We start from the raw sequence: 10,512 nt of genomic DNA on the forward strand, positions 1-10,512 counted from the left end.
TTTTATTTACCTGATTTCACACAAGGAACTTAAGTTTAAACTCATCTCTTTTTAAACTACTTTATTGAGTTATGACTGACATATGAAAATCTGAACACATTTAATGTATATGACTTAGTGAATATGGCGGTAGCTATACTCTCTCTCTCTCTCTCTCTCTCTCTCTCTCTCTATATATATATATATATATATATATATATATATATATATATATATATATATAACCATCACCACAATCCATGCTATAAATATATCCATTCTCTCCAAAAGTTTTCTCCCACTCCACTTTATTGATTATGAATATATGGAGATAAGAGCATTTAGCATAAGACCCACCCTTTTAGCAATTTTTAAGTCTACAGTGCAGTATTCTTACCTATAGGCACTACGCTGCATGGTAGTAGATCTCTGAGACTTACTCATCTTGCATAGCTGAAGCTTTTTTTTTCTTCCCTACAGGAGGCCTATTTTGTCACAAAGCCAGATAAAAAGGCTAGTATTCTAAAAGCGTCTTTAAACCTTTTCCCCTCTGATACAGACTTAATGAGGTGTTGGGGAAAAGAGACTGACCCCAAAGCAGGCGCTCCATTCTGTCTCGCCTCATTCCAAGTCCTGACGCGCAGCACGTTCGGTGAGGTGAGAGCTGCTGAGCTTTTCATACAGCTCCATGCTCAGGAGCTTGTTAGGTTAAGGAATTACTTCTAAAGCTTTTTGGTAAATGCCTGAAAAATATAAAACAAAAAAACAACTGCTGCATACAATGCTGTAGTACAGATTTCTCTTCAGCTATGTCCATTCTAACAGGCAAAGAATTATTGAGTGATAGAGAAATTGCTCTTTCAGCATTGCTAAGCATTTGCTGGAACATGCAAGGGCTAGTGACACTGTGATTATGCAGGTGTGGGAACATAGTTTCTGCCTGGGTTATAAATCATATGGGAAAAATATTATGAAGAAAGGTAAGGTTGCATATAGTGATAATAATAATTCATATTAAAATAGTGGTAGGAGTACAGCAGTCGTCATGGTAGTAGCTACTACTATATTTTTTGAGAGTTTACTGGATCTAAGGACTCAGGGTAGGTATTATTCTAATATTACTTTTTTAAATTATAACAACAAGGAGATTGAGAATCAAAAAAATTCATGTAACTTGCCTTAGTTCATTCAGCCTTTTAATTAGCAAGACAGAGATTTACATCCGCTATGTCTGATACCAAAATCCATTTCCTCTCTCCTCCCTCCCCCAGCCCTAGCCTCTACAGGGCTTACTTAAAAGTCTCAATAGCAAAGCAAAGAAGAAAGGGGTGACTCAGCTGATAGTTAAGAGAATATGTGTCATCAAATGTCTTAGCTACTAGCTGGGTAAAATGTAATCATCTCTTGTCCAAAGGTTTACAGACGTGGGAAAGTGTCTAACTCTCCCGATTTTTGGGCTGCTGCTGTTTGGAAAGAGGTGCATCCTGCAAAGCGTGCATAGATGCAACTTGAAAATAACATGGGTGGTAACTTCATAGCGAAAGCAAGCACAATGATTTCCTATGTAAAACCAAACAAAACTTTGCCTCAATTTTTTTTTTGAGACGGAGTTCCGCTTGTTACCCAGGCTGGAGTGCAATGGTGCAATCTCGGCTCACCGCAACCTCCGCCTCCTGGGTTCAATTCTCCTGCCTCAGCCTCCTGAGTAGCTGGGATTACAGGCATGCGCCACTATGCCCAGCTAATTTTCTGTATTTTTAGTAGAGACGGGGTTTCACCATGTTGACCAGGATGGTCTCGATCTCTTGACCTCGTGATCCACCCGCCTTGGCCTCCCAAAGTGCTGGGATTACAGGCTTGAGCCACTGCTCCCCGCCTCCTCATTTTTTTTTTTTTAAACATTGTTTGTAGTCCTCAGCGGGAAGTAAAGTTTAATTCCCATTAAAATAAGGAAATGTTCAACCTTCAGTGGTTTATATTTCTCATCATCATAATGTAGGAAATAAGGGTGGGAGGAACACCTGCAAACAGTAACAGCTTAGTCCTGTGCTGATCTTTCCCAAACGGGCAACAGTGCACCAGACTTTTGGGGGATACCTCACAGCTGATATTTCAACTTAGATATTTTTAACACATTATATTTCATATGTAACTTGGTAATGATTGTTTTATTTTTAGTAGTCATTCAAATAGTATTCAGATGGCACAACAGAAAATAAACACGCGTACTCTGTAAAAATTTCATTAATTTAGGTGTATAAGCTTTCATACCAAATTCTCATCTGTAACTGGGTTTACTAAATTAAGTTCAAGTTGATTTCTATGACTTTATACTTCCGTCTGTAGTCTACTGATGACAAACAACCTTTTGGTTTACAACAGCCCATACCACAGATTTCTGAAAGAAAAGGATGGGAGAAAATCCTAGTTATACTTATGGCATGTTATATGACCTTTAAAAGTACTTGTACGTTAAAAATGTGGCAACTGTTCATTTGAGGGAGGGTTCTGAACACCTAGCTGAGTTAACACACTTTCTGTATTTATTTCTTAAAGGATAATAAGAGTGAGAGCCACAGTTGCTCTTCCCAAAGTCTTCCTAATAAGAAGGCACATTTAGGTTACTGATTTTTTTTTACTTTCCCAAGAAGAGACAGTAAACTCAGTAATTTGGGGGAGTGTTTGTGTCAATAGTTCCCACTAGGAAGTTAGCTTAAATCAGAAAGTCACATAAAAGGATTACAAGTTAAAATACAAATGATTGGAGTTTTGTCAATGCATCTAGTTACCACCCACCCAATCACTTGTATTTGCATCAGTTATTCCTTTAGATTGATCAAAGGAATTGGATCGACAAGTAATAAAGCATAAAATATTTAGATTATCTTCACACATCACTCTTGGGGTACTGTATCATGAGAGTGGTTGGGCATAAAATGGTACTTACATGAATTCAGTGACAAGATATTAATAATGGCTTCTTGTCTATCTATCTACTAGTAGAAGAGAGTATTCACTGGGACGAACATAACATATAGCAGATGTAAAAGGTGGTGAGGAAAGGATGCATACACACTGGTAAATCCATCCCTCCCAAGGCAATTATCCTACTCCCTAAAGTTTTCCCAGAACTCAACTTCCTTTCAGTACTGCAGCTTCTCTTTTGGTCTTGAATTTCCATGTTTTGTTTGGGCTTCCTAAGAAGTAAAATTCATTTCACAAATGGATCTGGCTTAACCTTCTATGGGGTCTGCAGGGGTCAGACTTCTCCATAAGAACTTGAAAAGCATGAGTTTCATAGCCTGCTTGAGGGATCAGGGTGGGGACCCAAGGCGGGGTTGGGGGGGAACTGTGGCCACCACCTACCTCTACCCTTACATCTCATTTAAGAACTACCTCATTTCTATTTAATAAGAGAGACAGACGTCAAATAATCAGAGCTTTCTCTGAATTCAAGTCAAGGCCAGAATTCCACATGAGAATTTTGACACGGGCACAAAATTCACATGGAGTTCTTGTTGACACACCGATCCCTAGGGTGCTACTGAATAAATGCTCCCAGTGGAAAGTCTTCAGGATCTTTATTTTTAGTAAATGCTTCCATTACTGTGTATAATCTAGCACTTCTAGGAAGCAGTAGACTAGTGAGCCTCTTAACTCTCCTTAACTTCCTCTGCCCTCTGCCAGTTTTAACGTAAAACCAATGTCAGAAATAATCAGACTTTTCTGTGTTTTTGACTGAGCTGGGAACAACCCTGAAATCTTGTGAGCAGTCTAACATATCTCGAGAACTTGCAGAAACCTTTAGTATAAATGGCATTAAAAATGTGTAGTCAAAAATGTTAAAGTTAAGAGGGACCTTTGAGAATAACCAGCCCTGGTGCTTCACGTTGCAGATGGGACTGCTCAGAGGCGTGAAATGTGCTATCTTGGGTCATGAATTTGGCAGGGGCAGAACTGGAAGTGAGCTCTCTGGACTGCAACCCATCACTCTTCCATGTGCTTATTTCACCCAACCCAGTATTTTTGGTCAGGGTCAATTCACTTTCCCCTTTGCACTGAAATGCTATTATGAGTAACCTCATAACAACCAGCAGCTGCTTTCTCTAAGCAGCATTTGAATGCAACACTGAATCCTGAGGAGAAAATAGTTGCACAGTGGTTTCCAGTCTTTTCTACACTCTCTCCACCCACATATATTTACATCTTCCACATTCTAAAGTGAATTACAGTCAAATGCTTCATTACAGAGACTCAGCCAGGAGGACATGCCCTGGGGAGTTAATTCACAGACAAATGTATTATTCACAAGCCTGATCTGATCATACAAAATTTGCACTATAACCACACACCCTGAGGAAATTCCTTTCATAAAGCTAAATGATTATATTTAAAAGAATGGTGTGGATGAAAAGAAAGAAAAGTGTATGAGCTAGAAGGGGTGGAGTTATTGCCAGTTAGTGTGCAGGAACCTCTCAAAGGAACCTATTCTGAGCCCCTCCCTAACCCCTTACCTCCTCTAAGACACCATTTCCCTCTCTTCATAGAGTCTTCTTTGACAATTTTGAAGGGAGGCCGGAATGATGAATTAAGTAGCATTGGTGAATTATTTTAATGATGGTTTCTATGACACCAGAACAAATACTTTCTGCATATTTTGCATTTTAAGCAAATAAGCCTTAGCCAAATAATTTCTCTGAATAGTGAATATGGTAAACACACACACACACACACACACACACACACACACACACACACACAAAGCTTATAGTTATTTGGTTACCATCTCATATGAAAGAAGATGTGTACATTAGCACTCCGCCTGCAGATAAAAGTTGTTCTATTTAGAGTGAAAGTCAAAAATTGCATAGCATCAAAGTTGCCAGCATTTCTTGACTTGAAGAATTTAACCTAAAGTTGTACCTTTAAGTTCTTTCGATCCAGACCTCCTTGAGTTCCTCCTGAAGTAGATTGTAACCTAACCTATAACATCTGGAGAGAATGCTGAATTTCTTGTTTCTTGCATTTCTTACCTCTGCAGGGTTCCGATGGTCCCTGGCTCTAACTGACCAGTTTAAACTGACAAACCCACTGCATTAATTTTTGCATTGAGTATTGGTCAGCAGAATGCTGTGCAATGGATACTTCTGCTACTTCCAACTCCAGCTCTGCTGAGAGAAACCTATCTATTATTAAAAACCCTATTAGTAGTGGTAAGATTGCACTGCTCTCTCTTGCTATAGCTGCTGAGTGTTATCTAATTGGTTTTTATTACTTCGAAAACCCTGGGAGTGTGGAGCTCAAATGCACATTTGCTAACAGTTGTGTTCTTTCCTCTTGTACTCATTGGAGATGCTTTTAGATGGTTTAGATTTTGTCAGCAGTATAGAGGGAAAATATTTGAGATGATTTTAGAGAGTACCTGGAAAGGGGCTACAGACCTAAAGATTAGTTTAGCTGTAACTCCTCTGGGACTCAACTACATGAATGCCCAACACATGTGTGGATTTTCCCATTATTATCTGAAGTGCAGAAACTTATGCTTGCTTCCAGAATTGTGACATTATCAATTTATCTTGTGAGTGCTATTGTTCGTTTTCTATAGCATTGATCTTATTGGCATTTTGAGATCTCTAATACTATTTTTTAATTAAATGGAGCAACTTAATGAAGAGCTCTTATGCTTATACTTGCCATGTACAGAATATATTTTCCTTGTTTTTATGAAGCTTGCCCTATACTTCAAGGCTTGACTTATGTATATTCCATTTGATGTCTCATTTAGTTCACCAGCTGTTCCTTCTTGACTTCAAAACTAGGCTTCCACTCTGAAATCATATCCAGGACCTGTGTTCAGCTCTCATTTTTAAAAAAATTCTTTACTTTGCCTTTAACAATATGTTCTTTAGTAATAATAACAAAACTTTTTGAACACTTAGTATGCATCAGATGCTGTTCTAACACTTAAAATGTGTACTTAAGTCATTGAAGTACTTAACTACCTCACTGATTTTTCATAATATCCCATCAGGTGAAGAGTACTATGCTCTCCAATTTATGGATAAGGACATTGAGACAAGAGGACATAAACTCACTTGTCCTAAGCTTCCTACTTACTGCGGGGAGCTAAGGCTCCATTCTGGAGGATTTTAGAAGTCCATGAGTCTCTGCTTCCAGCCGCACTCTGAGCTGCTGCTCAGAATTCCCATATCATCGGTTATGTCTTTGCCTCCCACTTCTCAGACCAGATTCAACCGAACAAACCTCAATTGAGTGCCTGATAGGGGCCAGGACACGGTCTCCTTCCTGGTCTGTTCTTGTCCCCATGCTCGTTAATTGTATTCAGAAGAGACAGATTGAAGTAAAAATTACGCAGTGGCTTTTAAGGTCTAGGGGCTTTTTTCTGGATGGGGAGAAGAGCTGTGATGGAAGCACTGAGGAGCAGCACCATCAGTCCTGCCCCATCTCCTAATCATTAATAATTTCATATGATCCTCTCAATGCACCAGTCTCATCACCATAAATTTTTCAATTATTCCCTGTTCTTTGACCTCCAAATCTAATCAGTTACTAAATGTTACTAATCTCCCCCTTTAAAATTCATCTCCTCGGCCATAACTCTACCCTAGGTTCTAATCACTTCACCTCTGGATTGTAGTGTTGGCATCTAACACACTTTCAGTCCATTCCAAACCAGTTATCCATGATCATAAGCTCTGGCCCCCAAAGCACTTTTAATCATCATCTGTAATCCAGGTCAGACACTAACTCCTCTCTGAAGTCTTCCCAGCCATTTCACAGTCTCTTACCCCTCATGATGCCCTTTTTGGGACCAGTGAAATAGAATTATTCACATGTTTATCACCTCACTGCAGTTTAAATTTCTTGTGGCCTGGACTGATACTCTTCTTTCTATAGGTAGCATTCAGCAGTTTGTCTGGGACATAGTAACCAGTTTCATTAATTAGATATACAATTGAATGCGGAAACAAATGAACAGATGAATAAATAAATGAAACAAAAAAAATGCCAACTTGGCAGGCTTTCAGTTGCCTACTTTAAACCAAGTTTAAATTTCTCAGCATGGTCACAGAAGCCCGCTGTTCTGTCTCTTTTTCCATTGAGTCTGTTTCTAATACCTGTTGGCTTGTTCCTGGTTTGCCTAAGGAATATGGTTTTCCTCACAAAGAATTTGTTTCCTTTCTGTATTTACAGTTCAAGGCATTCCCTTCTCTTAGAACATCCTTTCATATACATCATCATTTTCTTTCTGTAGAACGTCTGCCCCAATTATCTCCACTTCCGCCTCTGACCATTCCCTTCTTCACATGTGATTCCAGTACACTGATGAAGATCTATGAGGATCTATTGTTTTCATGAGAGTTTTTTGAAGCCAGGGAGTCCACCAGTGTTGGTGTGATGTCATTTAGCGTATTTGGCATCAGATGTCCAATGACCAGGATTGCAGTTTCAGCTCTAATATTTGACCTGGCTGTGAGTCTCAGTATACTCATTTGATAAATGGAAATTAAAATGACTAGATACTTCATGCATTTTCTGTGATAATAAGGAACCTCTCTATGTAAAAGATACTTTAGCCAAATATCTTGAAAATAATTTTGTCCGCTATAAAGTATTTCATAAATGTTCTTTTAATGATTGTAACTGCCCTTTTAAGACCCAAGAGCAAAAGGCAAAGAAGCAAATGTTTCTTACATCATCATTGTATTAATTCACTCTGTAGTTTCCATGCCTCTGAATATTTTCTTTTCCATATCTCAACTAAATTAAGCTTCCCAACAAATAGCCCTTAGTTTATTAACAAAAATACTGTCTATGGAGTCACTTTATTATCTCTAAGCCTTACAACAATCCTAAATAGTCAAAACCATTATCCCCCATTAACAGACAAATAAACCGAGGTTTAAACAAGGCAACCAACTTTCACATGGTGACAGGACTAATCAGTTTCGAGTTGGGAAGTTAATTCAAGGTTATTTCCTGCAGAAGTCCAGACCCTGTTGATGGTACCAGGATGCCTCTGTGACTGTATTATTTTTTGTGTTGCTGTAATATCTGAGCCTGGGTAACTTATAATGAAGTTTAATTGGCTCAAGGTTTTTCAAGCTGTACAAGCATGGCACCAACATCTGCTTAGCTTCTGGTGAGAACCTCAAGAAGCTTACAGCCATGGCAGAGGTGAAGTGGAAGAACATGTGTCACATGGTGAGAGCAGGAGCAAGAGAGTGGGGGAGAGGACCCAGACTTTTAAACAACCAAATCTCATGTGATAACGGAGCAAAAATTCACTTATTTCCAAGGGGATGGTGCTAAACCATTCATAAGGGACCTGTTTCCATAATCCAATCAATGCCCACCAGGCCCTACCTCCCATATTGGGAATCACATTTCAACATGAGATTTGGAGGGGACAAACATCTAAGCTGTATCAGTGACAGAGGATTATTACTCATTATTACCAATAATCCCATTTTAGAGCAAATGTAGCATCCCTGTAGGTGGCTCATGTGATCCGAAAGGTGACAAAGGAATCACAGGCCAATATGGGTGTCTCTCACGGAGCATTGTCCTGTTGGGGTCAGCAGGTTGGCTTCTTGCCATCCAGGAATGATGCCTTTTATAATGAGGAAGTTAGAGAGATAATTATGGAAATTAATTCCTGAACTGCTGTGGCCTGTGAACTCTACCAAGCAGAACTTTGAATATCAAGGGCAGTGCTGCAATGCAGATCAGAAATGAGAAAACCTTACTTTAGCAGTCCTAGGAAGTGAACCAAACTGATTTTATACCATCCCAAATTGTCTTATTTAACATGTGTGTGATCGTATGCATCTTAGCATTGCTGTCACCTGATGCATACAGATGGTCCATTAACCAATTAACTTATTGGACTAAATAGGCTGAATCAAACTAGATGACATCAACTTGCTTTACAAGGATAGAAATAAATTGTGTTTAAATGCCAGTGAGAGTGATTGGATGATAAAAGGAAAGAAGAGATGAAAAGAAGAAACAAAATGCATTCCTAATCTACTCATGTCTTCCCACTCCCAGAAAATGCCTAATCTATTTTTGCAGATAGTTTAGAAAATACCCCAGCTTGCAAAAGATTGTCAGCCCCATATCACATGTTACACTAAGTCAGTGTCGAGCTCAAGACATGAAGAAATTCAAGCTCAGTGCTGAGAAATGCATTTTCTAGGTTTTTAAATATTTTTGGCCATAATCTGATTTAAATTCAACCAATCCAGTTTCTTGCCATCCCTATGGTTCAGCTGATATGAAGAGCAGTAAGCATATTCCAAATATGGATTCCGAGAAGTCACTTCAAAGACATTCTTCCTGGAATTCTTTGTGATTCAGGAGGAAATGTCCACAAACAATATCCATGTAACACTAAAAATGGAAGAAGAAAGAACCACGTACTTCTGTTTTCTAATACTGCCAAGGTGCACACCTCCTATAATTTTCGGAGACCCACACTATAATTCACTCTCTGTCCTATGATCTGCCTCTTTTCTCTTTCTCATTAGATTTAATTCAGTAATCATACCCTACAAGCCATTCAAGCAGAAATACCCTTGCTGATTGCAACTTTCACCAGCTAGTCCATGAATATTGCTGTAATGTGTATATATGTACGTGTATGTGTGTGTCTGCCTGCGAGTAAAAGAGAAACTATTGCTTTCATCAGCAGCTGCCTTCTCTCTCTGTCTTTAGTTTGCTCCCTCTATTTATTCCTCCTTCCCCTTTTTGTATACATGGGAGATGTAATTCTATTTCTCCACTGGCGCTACCAGTAGTCGAATCCTCCTTCCTGACTAGTCACCACTTAGTATGAAATTTTGTTTCCTCTTTTCCTTTGTTCACTTATTTCTGTGTTTTTAATTACTTGTCCCTGAACTAAACATAGACCATCTTCCCTTGAATGCTTTGGTGACCCTGTTGTGCTTTTCAACTGAGATCTTACCCTAAGCCTTTTCCCCTGGCCTTTTAATGTCTGTATATGCTTGGTTTTTATCCACATTCCATTTTGAATTTTTCACTTATTCCTCAATTTGTTTTCTATATGTGATTATTGCTTATTTATACCCAAGTCAACTTGTGAACATGGTTTCCTTTTGCTTTCCTTACCTCATGTGTGGCATGTATATGTCAATTCCCATTTCCTCTGGAAGAGGTATAAGGAGTGGCAGTTGCTGAATGGTATGAGCATTTTAGTTTAGAAGATGTATCTGTATCTCTCCACTGCCTTGTTTCGTATCTTTATGCATGAGCAGAATTACTCAAACTGAGCTAAAGCTTACCGGCCTAAAGCTGCACGATGCACAACTCATTAAAAGAAGTGGTTTTGGTTCCCAAATGAATATGCAGCATTGATTTGTATGGCGAAGAAGTTAAAGGGTCTAAAGAGGCTAAGATTTTGTATTTTTAATAATTTTCCTTTATGTGAGAGCTTAAAGAATTGTTGATTTACATTCTAAAGGATCAAATAGAAGCCGTAGCATTTCA

At 38.8% G+C, this 10,512-nt stretch overlaps 1 long non-coding RNA gene across 1 annotated transcript in view; it reads left to right on the forward strand.

The window, feature by feature from the left end:
• LOC144579603 (uncharacterized) overlaps positions 1 to 9,403 on the forward strand; it is a 300,086-nt gene extending 290,683 nt beyond the window's left edge. Inside the window, exon 2 of the long non-coding RNA XR_013527620.1 lies at positions 1 to 9,403. This exon is cut by the window's left edge and continues 19,522 nt beyond it. This is a non-coding gene — a long non-coding RNA (uncharacterized LOC144579603).
• The last annotated feature ends 1,109 nt before the right edge of the window (positions 9,404 to 10,512 follow it).

This window comes from Callithrix jacchus, chromosome 15 (genome assembly GCF_049354715.1).
Source record: "Callithrix jacchus isolate 240 chromosome 15, calJac240_pri, whole genome shotgun sequence".
NCBI classification, from domain to species: Eukaryota; Metazoa; Chordata; class Mammalia; order Primates; family Cebidae; genus Callithrix; species Callithrix jacchus.